Source organism: Petromyzon marinus, chromosome 2, assembly GCF_048934315.1.
Source record: "Petromyzon marinus isolate PM22_M1 ecotype Great Lakes invasive population chromosome 2, UKy_Petmar_22M1.pri1.0, whole genome shotgun sequence".
In the NCBI taxonomy this organism is placed as follows: domain Eukaryota; kingdom Metazoa; phylum Chordata; class Hyperoartia; order Petromyzontiformes; family Petromyzontidae; genus Petromyzon; species Petromyzon marinus.
The window spans coordinates 14,253,003-14,271,637 of NC_133668.1; the positions used below are offsets into that span (position 1 = coordinate 14,253,003).

The 18,635-nt window shown below is 42.8% G+C and overlaps 1 pseudogene; it reads right to left on the reverse strand.

Annotated features, from left to right (window-relative positions):
* Positions 1–1,044: 1,044 nt before the first annotated feature.
* On the reverse strand, positions 1,045–18,127 carry LOC142925577 (beta-1,4 N-acetylgalactosaminyltransferase 1-like; annotated as a pseudogene).
* Positions 18,128–18,635: the final 508 nt, after the last annotated feature.

Sequence of the window (18,635 nt, forward strand, 5' to 3'; positions counted from 1 at the left end):
AATAATTATATTATTATGGTCTATGCCAGCGGTCCCCAACCTTTTTGGCACCAGGGACCGGTTTCGTGGAAGACAAACGTCTCCAGCGACGTTTGTTTTTTACTCATTTTGGCTACTAGGGGTTAGCTTGTGGGCTTACCAAAACCGTGACTGAGACAAGTGCGCAGTGCGGGAAAGAGGCGCGGACGGAAGTGGTGAATAATAAAATAATGGGGGCGGGCCACGCACGGACTCACCGCTCTCACCTCCTGCTGTGCGGCCCGGTTCCTAACAGATCACGGACTGGTACCGGTCCGCAGCCCGGGGGTTCGGGACCCCTGGTCTATGCAATAGGTTATAGTGCTCAGGTGCTCCCAATCACATGTCCACTTCCTGGTAAATTACTGGTTAACAAGCAAATAGATTCATAGTATAGATTTTTGGGTTAGATCACGTAAATATATAAATGTGTCGTTAAAATCCGCCACCACCCGACAGCCAACTAGTAAGGGTTGTTACGTAAACAGAACATGCCAATTCGTCACTAGTACAGCACACCAGTGTGTTGGAGAGCCAAACCACAACATTTACAATCTGAGTACGACGTTTCGCCAGTAATTACAACTAGCTTCATCAGGCGACAGACAGATTTGTGGAGAAGTCTTACTGTTTCGTTCCTTATATAGAGGCATAGATGTGTTGACCACGCTTTTGCGCGAGCCCTTTGAACTTGTCCTTCCTGTCTATTGTGTTTATTCAAATAGCCCACCAACGGTAATCTCTATTGAAGTACGGTGCCCTTTGTAGACATGCATTTAAATAATGTTAAACAAAGCAAACCGATTGCTTTATTTTATGTTTTCAAACTGATTTCAGCAGTGCTTGATGAATGAGGCAATAAATTAACCCGTAAATTAGCCTTGTGTTGTTCCCTGTCCCCCCTCCTTCCTGCTTCTCACTCAGGGTGGGTCTTGATGTAGCTTTAAACTCACTCATTGCCTCGCCATAGAGAAATACAGATTCCAGCAGAACACTCGGTCATAAAGCTTGAGGTGTAGTGTTTAAAATAATATAAAATTTTAGTTCGGTGATAGGTAAACAGACACACGAGTTTGTATAATCAATTATGGACAATACAATTCCATACATTGACTAAATGGAATTCCAGATCAGCATATCTCAGTGGATTTCACGTGGATGAAACGTCGATATTCCAAAGCAGAGCACGTGAATGGTGAGCATTCGTGAGCGCCAGTTGCTCACCACTTTCCACGTACCTGTGTGACCGATGCGACTGAACTGGGGGTCGAAGCTGACTCTCCGCATGTTCTCGGTGCGGGCCAGGAAGAAGTTCACCACCACGTCCACCAGTGTACAGGCGGGGAAGCCGTCCAGTTTGTGGTAAGAGCCCGAATGGCGGTACAAGCAGTCTCCGTCTGAGCCTCCAGGTACCACCGTGAGCTTGTGCTGAAAGGCGTTCTTGCCCACAACGCCACCCACCTTCCAGACAGCAAAAAAAACACAATTATTAACACAAAGAGCATGTGCATTTTACGTTGCGACTCTTCACACATCACTGGGAGTTGAAGCAGACGCACCACATCCAGGGAAGTCTTCTCCAGCACTTCCACCATGCGCTCCAACTTCGTATTCTCCGAGAAGAGGAAGTCATCATCCACCCACAGCAGGTACTTGGTCATCACCTGGGAGATGGCGAGGTTCCTGCCGGCAAACCAGCCCTGCACATAGGACCGCAGAGTGTAAGCTTTAAGAAACAATTATTTGCTTATGGAAAGACAATTTTGTACGTGCATTTTGGTCGTATGATTCTACGCTAAAAAAAGATGCGGCTCTGCAATTTCCTGCTCACGCCACTGCTGGCAGAAGGGCCTCCACTAGAGGCAGCTCTATAAAGACCCTGTATGAGGTGTTGTTTCTACTCTTCTATGCTGGTCAGCCAACTTTGAAAAAGTTGGAGTACCCACCCGTTACCCCACCGCACGTGACCTGCTGATCGACTGTGGAGTACTCATTTATACTGCTGTGTAGATCGAGGTGAGGTATATTTTTTTTAAGTCCAGTTTTCAACTACTAAGCCAGGAGATGGAGCCAGGGACCTCTGGTTTGCAAGTCCAGTTTTTTTTACAATTACACCACATCAGCATCCATACCTTGGTTGAGTTGTGTACGCCACACATCAGGAACTTTTGAGTAGGGGTTGATTCTTATGAACTTTAAACATCTATTTATCTTCCAGTTTACAAATGAGAGCGACCGCGTGTTTATAATTATAATTGGTTGCTTACCTTCCCATAAGGCATGATGTACTGCTCCACGCCTGGCTCATGGAGCACCTCGACGTGCTCGGAGTCATCCGCCACTATGATGTTCATGTCTGGGTAGAATCTCCGGATGCTGGCGATGAGCCCCTTCAGCTTGTCATAGCGCAAGAACGTCTTAGTCACTACCGTCACCAGGTTGCTGATTTTACCATCTGCCAGGCCAGAAAAATAGCTCTGTGAACCACAGCTCTGATTACGTATTTGTAATGTTATATACACTAGCATTATAACACGTGCTTTAATGCTGGTTGTAAAAAGTACAATTAGAAATTCATGCTCAATCATAGTAATGTTTCCTTCACAACAAATCTCACCAGGACCCGGGTCGTAGAGCCAGGGCAAGCTCTGGTGTGCTACAACGATCGGTATCTCAGCTCTGTGTTTCCCGCTCTCCAGCTGCACTGTGGACAGAGAGACCGGGAAGGAGAGCAGCGATCCAGTCAGCGGAGCGCGCCGGGACGCGCGGTCTACGGTGCCGTGGTTGGACGTTCACGCAGGGTGTGTGTTGCTTCTCGCCGTACCCATCTCGGAGGTGCCCGGCTGGTACACCGTGTTGGTGTACGTGACCGTACGCAGCTGCAGGTTGAGGTTCTCCAGGTGGGGGCTGCTCAGGGAGAGGCGTGACTCGCCTGACCCCTCTGCCGTCACCTCTCCCACCTCCGCCACCGTGTCCAGTACCCCCAGCTTCGCGGACAGCGTCACCTGGGTGGCGCAGACACCATTAAAAACTAAAATTAAACCATTTTGATTTTACCAGGTAAAGCCCACTGGGCTATATAGCTTTTTTTCCGCAGTGACTTGACCACAAATGATAGCTCAATGAAGTGGCTTATCACGTGGAAATGTATAGCAGCCAAATACTCTAACGCATGTTTCTCAATGTGGAGGGAAAAACCGGAGGACTCGGAGAAAAATCCACGTGACCACAGGGAGAACACTCAAATTCCAAATATACAGGCGTCAGAGTCTGGATCGAACCCACGACCTCCTGTATACCAGGCGAGGTAGTTAACATATCGCCACCGGGGCGCCCAGCATTGTGTCGACAACCTTGGTGGTCACCTCGCACAGATGCAGCTCCGTTTGCACATTTTTAAGACAATGGAAGAGCAAGACCTATCAATGTGGCCAGGTGGATCGTTGAGCTGATGCCATTTATTTTATCAGCATACTTAATAATCTACTTACTCTACTGGATATTAGATGTCAGTAAAATAAACATGTTGCTGACCTAAGTGTGTTTTTATCCATGCACTCTGGATATCTACCACATACAAAATATTAACTCAGAATTTGTCAAACATCAGCTCATCATCATCTTAAGCAATTAACTATTCACTGCTGGATAGAGTCTACAAAATGAAATTGACCCGATGTTCACGGAAAAACCACCACAGATTGTCAGAAATGTCTTTGTACAAGCATAACCATCATGAAAACAAGCCCTGAGATTCAGTGAAGCTTTATTTGGTAAAAAAAAACATATTTTTATAATAATCACACCATCATTTAATGCAGTTACACAACATGGATAGTTTGTAATGGTTATTATTTGCACAAATGTTACGTTACATATCAGCTATTTACAAAACAATACTCTTGAGCCCCAAAGTATGATATTGATGCATGTGTAGTGACAGGGTGCCATCTGGTGACCATGAAGGATAACTATGGGTATGGGTGAGCTATATAACAGCCAACCATAAGGGGGGCGTAACTGGGCCAAGGGTCAGAGGCGGGGATCAGCCGGGAAGCTCCTGCAACCTGCATTAGAGTTCTAGAAGGGGGGCGTGGCCAGAGGCGGGGCTTGGCCACGCTGAGGAGTATATAATAGGGAGGTAACCAGAGGTTCGTGGGTGTTCGTGGGGTTCGGGTTCTGACTGCCCTCGCTGTCTTCACCATCATCTCTTCATCGTCGTCTGGCCGTATAGCCGATCCGCTGTACGGTCCCCGTCGTCGTCGTTGCTGTATTAGTCAGCCAGCTATATACTTAGACGTCGGTGATGTGGCTGTATGAGTGGGTCAGCTATACGTAGCCCAGTGCATATGTTACTCAGTGACTCTGCCTGTAAAGTGTGAGAAATCAACAAGGAGCCCTCTACAAGTCGTGTCTCGGAAGTCGCGTATTACACATGTACTGACCTTGTATATTTCTCCTTCATTTGCATACAAACTTAACCCTATGGAAAAGAAGATAAAAGACAATTAATCAAGTAAATGTCATAAATCATTAATCGTGCTTGTAATGTGCAATTCAAAGTGAAATTTTCACATTTGAGTGTGGAATTATAGATTGACTATGGTTATGGATGAACCATCACTTCAGTTTGAAGAATTGGCATTGACCCAATTTTTGCAAAAAAAGGCATATAAGTTTTATAGATAAATCGAAATGCCATTAAATAATGGGGCAACATTATTATTGGTTCCTGGCGAGAGTCTCTTGGAAAGTAAAAATATCTATGATGGTGTGATGAAATGAAAAATATTAGGTGAATTTTAAAATACATTTCTTGTTGCAGGAAAGAAAATATAATTGGAATATAAGACCTGTTTACAAATAATTTTACCTATAAATAACCCCAAAGAGGGAAATTGCAAATCATAAAAATGTACTCGTCAAAAGTCAACATATGGTGATGTAATTGCCAACAAGAGGTGATGATTTACCTCAACGACATTAAAAGAGGGAGGGGTAGAATTAGTTTTAATGTATACTGTATATAAATATGAAATGACAACTTGACACACTTCTCTTGAGATGGCACTTTATTGAAGACACGTTAACTTGACATCAGGCGGAGATCCCACTGCAACAGCCCAGAATCTCCCACGCATCTCCCTTATATACCGACCAAGGCCACGCCCCCCTTCCCGAACCTTCTCGCTGACTCTGGACGCTCGCTCTACAGGCAGACTCTACCGTCCTCTTCCGTCACCTGACCACGTTCCCTTCTCGATCATTTCTGTAGCCATCAGTCCCTTTGTACTCACAACTGACTTCCCTGTCATTACCTCTCGTGGTCACTAGTCCACTCACATCGCATGTAAACTCTACTATCATTACATCTATATAAGATGGAGCTTTGCAGAGGAAATATATCCAAGGCATCTCGGTTGTCAGTCCCTGGTTAAATGTGCAACTGTCTAAAACTGATAAGGTGATGGTGTGACAAGAAATACCTTACCACTATCAGGAAAAATATACTCTCTGATTGTGTAACATTTGGGAAAACAAACATACTACATGTAACAGTGGGAGTACTATAACATTGGGAACACCCCCTCAAGAGGGTAATTTCACCTCCTCTTCCATGCTAGCCAAGGCAACTTGGTAGAGCTGGGTCTACCCACACTTTACTCTATGAAAATGTGGCCGGCTGATCAACTGTGGTGGACAGTGCTCACTTTAACTGCACTCTTGTGCCCAGGGTGAGATTTAGTGCGTAAAAGTACTCATGCCTAAAAGGTTTTATTTAGCCACTCCGATTTCCTCCCACATGAAGCAAAACTATTCATTAAGAGGAATTTGCCAAACATCCCAAACAGAGCCCTCCTGAAAGAGTATTTAGACTAAATTACTAATCATAACCATTGACTGATTACCAATCGATTATATAATTACAATACCCCCCCCCCCCGCCTCAAATCACTGCACCTGAATGAGTTAAATGATGACGTCACCCTGCTGCTCTATTTAAGACCGGGAGCAAGTGAGGGCTTCACCATTCTGGCGAATTGCCCGATGATGCTGGATGTAATTACCGGCAAAACGTCGTACTACTCAAAAACTGTAAATGTTGTGGATTTACTCTTCAACACACCGGTGGGCTAATGTAGTGAACTATTTGTCTTTTGTCAACGTGACACTTTTTTTGCTGATTGGCCGTGTCGGGTGTGGAGGGTTACGACACATTTATAAATAACGCGATCTAACATTAAAACTTTATTATGAATCAATCAGGCTGTCTTGGATGAATAACATACATTACATAATTCAGGCAGCTTGGGAAGGCCTTAACCAAGCAATAGATCGAATATAGTTGATGATAGCTATTGTTATAGAAGTATATGATTATAGACCTTTACAGCGGTTGGAGATTTCCATGAAATGATACCAGTGCTCCATACCTCTTACCCGGTATGAGAATGGTCTGCATTGGCGGCGCCTGCAACCCCTGGGTCGGGTAAGAGAGCGGCGAGTTGGGACGAGCCACCAGGATCTTCTTCGGTACAGGATCCTGCCTGTAGGGTAAAAACCGTACCTCCTTTTTTTGCACAGTTGCTGAGCACAGACCCAAAGGCATAACATTTAAAGTGGCCAGCAACAAACTCTAGGAACACATATTCTTGGGTCTTTCGGTAAAGTCACGTAGATGGGTTGAAAAAAATAACAAAAAACTACGATGTTTTTTTTTTATTTCTTGAAGACGACCGCTTGTGTTGCGATCGAAACGCCATAGTTTTTAGTTTTTTGTTATTTTCTTTCAACCTATCTACATGACTTTACCGAAAGATCCAAGAATATGAATTCCTGTAGTCACGAAAGCTTTAAGTCAAGGTAATATATTCCAAACATAGTGATGTATTCACTCAACCCTACCTGTGGCAACCCACAGACTGTTGTTTTAATGATGGCAGTGATTCTTGAAAAATTGATAAAGTTCTGGAAGGATATTCATATTCTTGGTTCTTTCAGTAAAGTCACGTTGAAGGGAAACAATAAAATAATAAAATATATATAAAACAATAAAATTCTCACGACGTTTCGATTGCAACACAAGCAGTCATCATCAGGTGGGAAAACCAACGGCAAGAACATTTGAAAGAAGTGGCGGTTTGTATTTATTTATTTTTTAGCGTTAACACCACAGAGAGCGATTTGGCAGTTTGTTTAGATGGACGAGTCCATCTATGTTCGGAAAAGAGGAGGGGGGAGACGAAAAATTAATGTATGCTGTCTGAAAGCCACCGTAAGCGTGAACAATCAATTAAGACCCGAAATGGTTTATCAAATCCTTCCAATGATTGCTAAGCCATTTCGGGTCTTAATTGATTGTTCACGCTTACGGTGACTTTCAGACAGCATACATAAATTTTTCGTCTCCCCCCTCCTCATTTCCGAACATAGATGGACTCGTCCATCTAAACAAACTGTCCAATCGCTATCCGTGGTGCTATCGTGTAAAAATAAATAAATACAAACCGCCACTTCTTTCAAATGTTTTTGCCGTTGGTTTTCACACCTGATGATGACTGCTTGTGTTGCAGTCGAAACGTCGTGATAATTTTATTGTTTTATATATTGTGTTATTTTATTGCTTCCCTTCAACGTGACTTTACCGAAAGAACCAAGAATATGAATCACTGCGGTCACGAAAGCTTTAAATCAAAATTCTGGAAGGATGTTAGGAAAAGAGGTCAAGAAGGCAGAAAGAGAAAAAAAAGGCCACTATATGCCTTCAAAAAGGGAAATGAAGAAAGCCCAAACAACATGGAGTGGTACGAAACAAATACGTGCCATTTGGCAGAAGAACAAAGAAGACGATTTTGGAGGGTGTCACATGGTAGCATACCTCTGTAAAAATTCTTGCATTTCCTTCTGTCTCCTCTGGCGTGTGTCCTCCACTTCGGAGGGCGAGAACCCTTTCTCTAGCTGTAGGGCGTTCCGGCCCACACAGGAGCACGAACCAGAGGTCAGCAGCCTGCACATCACCAACACGATGCCATTAAATTTCGATTTAATGCTTTCGTGACTGCAGGGATTCATCTTCTTGGTTCTTTCGGTAAAGTCACGTAGAATGGAAATAAAGTAATGAAATAAAATAATACAATTCTCACGACGTTTCGGCCACAACACAAGTGGCCTTCTTCAGGTGAAGAAACAGGTCTATCAAGAAGACAGAACTTGAATGAACGCTGTCAAGCAAGGACCGTGTCCTTTGAAACTGTGTGGGCGGAGTTGAATTGGCATGTTACCAGCCCCACCTACGGAGCGGGGGAGGGAGGGGGCTGAGAACAAGAAGCAAAAAAGGGGGCAACCACGATGCTAAGGGGCAATTACGATGCTATATATTGCCTTATGAGTTATGTTAAACATTACAATGTTATACTATTAATTACTATACTACATGTTATAAACCATATCATTAACCGTGGTGTGAGAGGTATTAAGAGGCAATGCCAGTGAAAGGGCTGCGGTCTGAAGGTCACTGTAAAATACAATCAATTAAGAACTGAAATGGTTTAAAACATCTTTCCAATGGTTACTAAGCCAGAATCCATCTTCTCGGTTGAAATTGTCTCTGTGCTTGTATATGTGGATGGCCTCATGAACGAATCTCTCATGGTAGCTGGATGGCTTGCAAAGAACCTCCGTCTTAGAGAAGTATATGTCATGTGAGCCCACTGAATTATAACAGTGATCTGCCACGGCTGAGGAGTTCGTCCTACCATGTTTCAAGTCTGCTTTATGTTCACGGATGCGGTCCGAGATATGTCGTTTGGTTTCTCCAATGTAGTTGCTACCACAGAGGCACTTTAGTTTGTAAACGCCCAGGTACTGTATGTCTGGAACCACATCTTTTACAGATGGAACTAGATCACGGATTTGATGTACTGTGTTGAATTGGACCTGGATCTTGTGTTTATTCAAAATTTTGGAGATTTCCAAAATCCTGAATAAACATCCACATATACAAGCACAGAGACAATTTCAACCGAGAAGATGGATTCTGGCTTAGTAACCATTTAAACCATTTCGGTTCTTAATTGATTGTATTTTACAGTGACCTTCAGACCGCAGTCCTTTCGCTGGCATTGCCTCTTAATGCCTCTCACACCACGGTTAATGATATGGTTTATAACATGTAGTATAATAATTAATAGTATAACATTGTAATGTTTAACATAACTCATAAGGCAATATATAGCATCGTAATTGCCCCTTAGCATCGTGGTTGCCCCCTTTTTTGCTTTTTGTTCCCAGCCCCCTCCCTCCCCTGCTCCGGAGGTGGGGCTGGTAACATGCCAATTCAACTCCGCTCACACAGTTTCAAAAGACACGGTTCTTGCTTGACAGCGTTCATTCAAGTTCCGTCTTCTTGATAGACCTGTTTCTTCACCTGAAGAAGGCCACTTGTGTTGTGGCCAAAACGTCGTGAGAATTGTATTATTTTATTTCATTACTTTATTTCCATTCTACGTGACTTTACCGAAAGAGAACCAAGAAGACAATGCCATTACCCACCTGGGACACGATGACCGATTCCCACATTCACTTGTCTCAATATAACCAATACACCAAAGGACAGTTGTGGCCCATTGTACCAGTTTGCCAGTACAACACACTCCATCTCCTTGTTTTCAGATCCACGAGACTTGCACTTGGTTTGTTGATTAACATTTACAATATCTTGATTTGAAGCTTTCGTGACTGCATGAATTCATACTCTTTGGTTCTTTCAGTAAAGTCAAGTTGGTAGAAAATAAAATAAATACAAAATAATATATCACGACGTATTCGATTGCAACACAAGCGGTCATCCTCAGGTGGAAAAAAATATCCAGCAGTGCAACTGCTGAACCAGCGAGAGAGCTGTTACAACAAGAGGTTACACATAATATATAACCTCTTGTTGATTTGAAGCTTTCGTGACTGCAGGAATCCATACTCTTTGGTTCTTTCAGTAAAGTTACGGATGCTTATGTTGCGCCCAAAACGTCGTGATTTATTTTATTTTATACCTACGTGACTTTACCGAAAGAACCAAAAAGTATAACCTATTGTTGTTACATATATAATATATAACCTCTTGTTGTAACAGCTCTCTCTGTTTCAGCAGTTCCACTGCTGGATATTTTTTTCTGCCTGAAGACGACCGCTTTGTGTTGCCATCAAAACGTCGTGATATATTATTTTTTTGTTTTCTTTTCTTTTTCTACCTACGTGACTTTACCGAAAGAACCAAAGAGTAATATTTACAATAGATTGATAAAATAGCAATGTGTCATCAGTGCTGGCCCACTGTCACCAGACAAATTCTCAGAATGGATTATATTATCTGGTGTAAGAAGTTCTGTGGAGGCTACAATCCAATTGTTAATATCATCCAATCTACACGTGTTATCTATATCTTCTTTATCTATCTATATAAAAGTAAAAAAAATTGTGGGTTTGTGTGTGGGTTTGTGTGTGGTCGCGCGCTTAGCTCTCCAACGGTGGGGTTTACGATAAAAAAAAAAATAGCCAGGTACCACGCTGTAAGCCCCGCCATGAACAAGCGCTATTCCTTTTTCACATCCATCAACTTTGAATTAGTTAAATTAGCGATTTAGTGTGATTTCTGTGCGCTTCACTATTATTTATTTATGACGCATGCACGACCATACCAACTCACACCCCTTTGTTGGGGGAACGGCCCATGCCAATTCGCACGCCTTCGGTGGGAGTCAGGGGGACATTTTCTTTCGCGTTAAAAATTCTATAAAAATACACTAAACGCTGACGTAAATTTTTCACTGTGTCATGCCCCCCCACCTCGATGCGTGCAGTTACTAATATATACAGTCGCTAGATGCTAGCACTATAGGCAGTAGACCTTTTATTTGTTTATCACACGCATCCGACCATACCAACTCACGCGCCTTTGGTGGGGGGGAGGGGGAACATTTTAGTTCACGTTAAAAATGCTATAAAAATCTTCACTGTGTGATGTCTCCTTCACCTCGATGCGTGCAATTATTACTGCTATACAGTCGCGAGATGTAGCAGGTACCACCACAGTCGGTATGCACTGCTGTAATCATAGCAGGTACCACTACAGTTAGTATTCACTGCTGTAATCATAGCAGGTACCACAACAGTCAGTATTCACTGCTGTAATCATAGCTAGTACCACTGCACGGGACTAGGCCTCACCATGCCACTCTGTCAGGTGAGTACTTTGTGCTATAGAGTCGATAAATACTGATATAGAGTCAGCATGTACTATTGTAGTGATAGCAGGTACCACCACAGTCGGTATGCACTGTTGTAATCATAGCAGGTACCACCACAGTATGCACTGCTGCAGTGAAAGTAGGTACCACCACAGTTGGTATGCACTGCTGTAATCATAGCAGGTACCACCACAGTCAGTATGCACCGCTGTTACATTTTTAAGAGTAGTTTTGAAATATTTTTAAGACCCGGGCAACGCCGGGTACTTCCTGCTAGTATGAAACTATAAAACCCGAGGTGGAGTTTATCACGCCACAAACTGGAACCATGACCGCCCTGACCATACAAACTTTTTTCTCAAACCCACATATATTACGTCTTAACGGTACAATGCCTCAATAGATTATTGCAAAGCCCCTCCTCAACAGTGTAGCCAGCACCATTCCACCAAAGTTTTTTTTTATTCACCAGCAGTTTTCTAGAATGATGCTGCACATTCCGGTGGTGTCGCTATCGAGAGGGAACCTCAGGCAGCCACCCCACCCACACAACACTTGTTATATATAGATCGCTCACACTCACCGCTGCACGTTGGGCTTAAGGCGGTAGTGGACTTGCGTGTCGTGAGGGAACAACTGAGTGTGGTCCGAGAGGTTTATCGGGAACGACTGCTCGTACAACCGTTGCCCGGTAAATTCCAGGGACTTCACTGTCGGGATCTTGGTAAGGTAAATGTGCTTGTTCACACTCGGCACGTAAAGGAAGATGACAGACAGCAGTGCCACGACAGCGAGCATGCTCAAGAGCGTGAGCTTCTTCATGCTACACGTGGAGGGGTAAAACAAGGATAAGGATCATATGACAGGCTATACAAAAGCATTCATTTACATTATTCATAAATACAACGCAATTAATTATGGTACGTTTTTATTTTAAGGTAGTGTTATTTGCTGCGTTGTTTGTTAATTGTGGTTATGCACCGCTGCCAGCGCAGTATCACAATACATTGTATTACTCATAAATAGATGTGAGCCTTTTAAACACCTGTGTCTTTGGTCGAGGAGACCTGGAAAGCAATCCACATGCTAATATACACCAGCTGTCCACACAATAATGGTATAAATTCCAGATCTTTATGTCAAGGGCGAGATTATCAACCGAACAACTGTGTGACTTCCCCACAGAGTGGGCTGAGTCAACCACCAACCAGGATGAGTCACTCATAAACTTCGGAGTCACCTGGCCGACATTTTACTCCTGGAGACTGAGGGTGGAGGGCCGATCTCCTTCTGTGTCTCACGGCTCACTGAGATTGGATCAATAAATTTTATTTGACACGAGAGGTTGAGAACTTGAGACTGGAGAGAATCCGGTTGAGCAGGTGTTTGAGAGTGAACAATAACTGCTAATGCATCGTAACTTTTATGTTTTTTTTTAAATGTTTACTTTCCACTAAATGGAATTGTTTGAAGCAAGTGGATATTCGTCGTTGTTCCTGGAAACGAAGTGTTCATTTTCTCCTTTGGCTATGAGTGCCTCTCTCTACAATTAACTGCCTCTCTCGCAGTTTCTCAACAGCGTCTTGAGATGTAGTCACGTTTAGACGCTACAGTATATGAATACAATCTGTTTTTCAGTTATTTACCGTGTATTCGAATGCACTGATGAGCATGGGGAAGTATGGTCCAATTAACCAATTCCCCACACAGCGTAGGGAGGCCATAATCCAGCAATGGATTGACAAAAAATGACTGCAACGCATGTACATGTAACATACGGGAATTTGTGCTCAATAATAATTTGTATTGCGTTTTACTACTGAGACGTTTTCCTTGGAGTTCTTCTTTGATATTAATTTAACTTTATCATTTTAAATGATGATAACATTTTAAATTTGTCAACATTTAATGTTGATATATCTTTTTTTGTGGTTTGTCCAGCGTTTTGGAGATCTGTTTGCATGAATGACGCTATATTAAACTCAACTATCATTATTATGATGCATCGGGATTTTAAATCTTTGCAGTTTGTGTTATTGATATTTTTACGTGTAGTCGTCAATTAACATTTCCCCATAGTGGTTAATGCATATGAGCGTGAAATGGGAATTATATAAAACGAGTACAAATGGTCACGTTCGCCTTCAAACACGATAACAGGCGCTCAAAACGCGTTGCGTTACGTTGCACGCTGGGTTCACTCGTACCGCAGCTCACCGAAATAACGATCTGAAGTGATAACGAAATAAGTCACGTCAACTTTTTTGGAAAAGCGACTCGATAAAATGTTCGATTAAAAAAAATGTGCCAATGTGGCAGAATGTAAATGTACAGCATATCACGTCACGATTCGTCTGTTGCCATTTCAACGATTAAAACTACGTTAACGGCACACCTTCCGAAAAGTATTATTTCGTTAAAACTTAAATTTACTTTAGGTTTTGTATGTACGCAGATGACTTGTACGTTCAGGGATAGTAATTACAAAACAGACTTATTTAGTGTTGAATGATTAAATATTGTATTCAACAGATAACTGAGGCGTAACGAATTTCAATTGACACGTACACCAATTAATGAACTTATCTCCTAAGCAATTCGCGATGGAGCAATGAATGCAGTTCCCATAGAGGTCTTACGTGGATTACACATCCCAGGGATCACAAGAGATCGGCTGACGACGGCTTGGGCTTCATCCAGCAGTGGATTGACTATGGTTGATGATAATGACGATAATGATAAAAGTCAGAGGCAACGTATCTACCAGCTCTGGCAGTGATATAAATTCCTCATTCCCATGGCCTGGAGCCATTCCATCTACATATTCTTCTTTTAACATAATAACGATTTCACAGATGTATGTATGCTGAACTTATTTCACACAATACGTAGCCAACCAGTACCGTACATCAAATATATCATTTTAGTTTACATTTAGATGTTTTCTTAAATTGTTATAATAAGTTATTCCCACTTACCTTGATGGTGATGTCCAAATGATAAAAAGTGCGATAACCTAGAATGTCTACCTTTTATGTGATGCAACACGGATGGACATACAATATATGTGTCTCAGCGGGGGGGGGGGGGGCAAGGTGCAAAGAGTGGGATAGGTGCATTGTGAAGGAAGATGGGGGTCGAGGGGACGGGGAGTGGGTGTGGGGGGTAGCAGAGTGGGTGAGGGATGGGAGAGGCAAGGGCAGTTGATTTGAGCTTTGGAGTGGGGTGAGCAATAAACCGTTCTGCCATAGCTTCGGGACGTCTGGCATTAAATAGTCTCCACAAATCCGAACCTTACCGTTTTCTGTCTAATCACACAGGCATACAGGTAGATGAACATAAAGTAGTGAGTTTAACACGCAGCCCTGAGAAAGACAATGCAGGCATTTCTCGCTTAACGAGCGAGACACGATCCGTGAAAATTACGTTACGCAAAAAAAATGTTAAACGGTTATCACTTTTCTCTTTGACTCCCACTTACCACACACGAAGAACCAGTGCTTGCAGGCGCCTGTCCTCAGTGTCTGCAATTAATTAATACCGCCACCCACCCCACCGCTTCACCTACCCCAAATGTCAATAACCGATCAATAAGTGGTCATCAGTGGTCTTCAACAATCGGTCAAGGTTTTACATTACTATTGGCATGGGTTAGTCTACTGGTGACTTATCACAAAGTGGCACGAATTGTATTGACCGTAAAAAGGATTATGAGCGGAGTCATTAACAGTAAGAGGAAATGATTGGTGTCACTGTGATAACGATTGTATCTTACAACATTGCACATTGGAATGCCACGACTCATACGTGGCCAGCGCGATTCCTTCTCGTATCTTCGACACCCTCCGAATTACAAGCTGCACTTTTCCCTCCTAAATTTAACAGCAAAAGTTGGGTGTGCGTCTTCTCGCCTGGTGTGTATGTGACCCTATTTGCATAACTTTATTGACGCCGGGAACAAGTTGGAAGCGTCTTATAACGCAAAGAAATACGGTAAATGAAGAACCACATTGGGTGAAATTAACAGTGTAATAGACCGTACACCAATGATTATGAGCACTGTCTCACCCTTAATTGAGGAACGTTGACAACTTGAGTGCTATGTACTACTACCTCCATGACTACACAGAACTATGAGTCCTGCAATCATCAGTAATAAATAATCACCCAGGAATGTCTGTCCTTAACGCTCGTGACGTCACTCCACATCGACAAGCCCCCCTCGTTAATATTCATGAGCAGGTGACATCCTCCAAATGGACACCCCCCCACACCCCTCCTCATTAATAATCATGAACAGGTGACGTCACACCACACCGAACAGCCCCCCTCATTAATAATCATTATAAGTACTCTTTGGGTCTATCGGTAAAGTCACGTAGATAGAAAAATAATTAGATTAAATTAAATCACGACGTTGCGATCGCAACACAAGCAATCGTCTTCAGGTGAAAAAATACAGCAGGCGGACTGCTTTATCAATCGTCCTCAGGTGAAAAAATACAGCAGGCGGACTGCTGTATTTTTTCACCTGAAGACGATTGCTTGTGTTGCGATCGAAACGTCGCGATTTTTATTATTTTATTATTTTTATATCTACGTGACTTTACCAAAAGACCCAAAGAGTATGAATTCCTGCAGTCACCAAAGCTTTAAGTCAAGATTGAATCATTATAAGGTGACTTCCTCCAAATGGACCCCCCCCCCATTAATAATAATTAGCGGCTGACGTCATTCCACATGGGGGGGGGGCGAGGCGCCTCCTCCCCCCTACTCGGCGTCAACTTACAACCCTCACTACAAAGGCAGAACCCTCACGTCATCTCCGTAACGCTGTTGAGACATCACAGTAAAAAGAACATTATGATGAACAAGGGATTATAACCTTAAAATTAAATAGGTCTGTGTCATCGCGCCCTTACAAATTGCACACGAATCTGTGCAATGAATATCACGTCGCAGTCTGCTTTTCGCTTGCAAGTTTCAGATTTACTGAAATACACCCGTCATTGGACAGGCAAAAGGCTAGTCAGTAATATATGTACATTCATAAACTACATAATCCGTTTGGACAATTAGTCTCTTTTACGAGGGTAACTACGAAACCATAAAATACATTCTACAAAGCAAAAATCCGTCCCGAGAAACGAGTATTATCACATTTAATTTATTATACACCAATGTTCACACTGCGTGACTTTAAAAGTGTATATGTAAAGTGCAGCGCCAGACACACCTGTACATGATATTTACTTTGAAGTGAATTGTTTTAGCTTGTTGAGTGGCTGAATCGTGTTTGATGAAGGCATTATTATTAAAAATGTCATTCTTAAAGAAGGGCGCACAATGATTGGGCAAACATGGCCCGCAAAGTCACTTCACCACCCACATGCAGCGTCACCGCATTATTAAACCCACAATGAGGTCAAGGCAAACTCGTCCACTCACAGCATGAACTTTACACTTTATATATATAGAAAAGTAAAAATAGGTATCTGCAATAATTTTACCACCCAAGAAATATAGCTCCGTGTTTAGGGAAGATGGACACCAGAAAAATTAAAAGTGTGTTTTTCAGAAAAAATGGAATGAACCGGAAAGAGAGGAAGACCTCACAGGGAATGGCTTAACACAGATTGGTGACAGAAATATACGTACTACTTGAGCATTTTGGCACAATAAATAGGAAAATGGAAACAAATGACGTAATGTGAAGTGGACATCTACGATCTATCTGCCTATATAGATCGTGATGATGATTAGGTGTATCGACTTTAAAGTCATAATTTTATCCACTGCTGGATAAATGCCTCCTCACATCGTTTCCATCCCTCACAGTTCTGTATCTCACTTCTGCAGATGGTCCGATCCCTTGGGCATGTTCTTTCCTTTGCCTGCCATTCCATTACTAGTCTAATCCATCATCCATCATTCCATATGGTTGTATGTTCTGCCCCTAAGCCCATGTACTCTTCTAAAGTCAACACGTTGACATTGCTTATCAATGGTGGGAACTTCTGTGCTTGCTGCCACTCCCCGCTCCCACAGTATCGTTCTTTAATCTTCATTTACTTCCATTTCGGGTGTTTTTTTCTTTTTGATTACTTCTTAAGTTACCAGTTGTTATTCTTATAATGTTGTATTTTTTTTGTTTGTTTAATCAACATTCAGCTCCGTGGCCTTCCTTTGGTATTGGTATATGCAGCCTGCTCTTGCCTCAAGGCATCCAGATATATTATACATACATTACACTAACATCATACATTAATATACCCACCTTAACATTTGCAATTTAGTTGCAAGCATACATTAAATACACTACATATTATAACACATTGTAATTTCATACCACATACATTATCACCAGCAACCCTGCAGAGAAACCTAATTTCGGCCCCTTATACCCGCGATCTCATCCTTTGGGCCATTACCCAAAGCTCATAACCATAGGTGAGGGAGGGAATGTAGATCTACCTGTAAACCGAGAGCTTTGTTTGAGAACTCAGCTCCTGCTTCACTACCACAGAACAGTACAGTGCCTACAACACTGCGGATACTGCACCGATCTGCCGGCCGATCTACCACTCCCACTTACTATCACTCGCGAAAGAGACCCCGAGGTACTTGAACTCCTCCGTTAAGGACAGCTGTTCCCCTCTCACCAGGAGAGAATGATCTACCGTCTCCCAGGAGTGAACCATGACCTCAGATTTGGACGTGCTGATTCTCATCCCAGCCACTTCACACTTGGCATAAAAACATTCAAGTGCATGCTGGAGATCACAGACTGACGAGGCAAAGAGGATAACGTCATCTGCATAAAGCAGCGATGCCACCTCCATGCCCCCGTCCTGGATGCTCTCCATACCTCGGCTAATCCTTGACATCCTGTCCATGAAAATCACAAACATGATTGGAGACAAGACGCACCCTTGGCAGAGTCCAACATCCACAGTGAACGACTATCATTTAACACCAAGAATACAGACACAGCTCTCACCCTGGGAATAGAGGGACCTGATAGCGCACAACTTCTAGCTCCAGTTTCTATTTTCAACTCCTAGCTCCAGCTTCTATCTTCAACTCCTAGCTCCAGTTTCTATCTCCAACTCTTAGCTCCAGCTTCTATCTTCAACTCCTAGCTCCAGTTTCTATCTCCAACTCCTAGCTCCAGTTTCTATCTCCAACTCCTAGCTCCAGCTGCCATCTCCAAATCTTAGCTCCAGTTTCAATCTCCAACTCCTAGCTCCAGTTTATATCTCCAACTCCTAGCTCCAGTTTCTATCTCCAACTCCTAGCTCCAGCTGCCATCTCCAAATCTTAGCTCCAGTTTCAATCTCCAACTCCTAGCTCCAGTTTCTATCTCCAACTCCT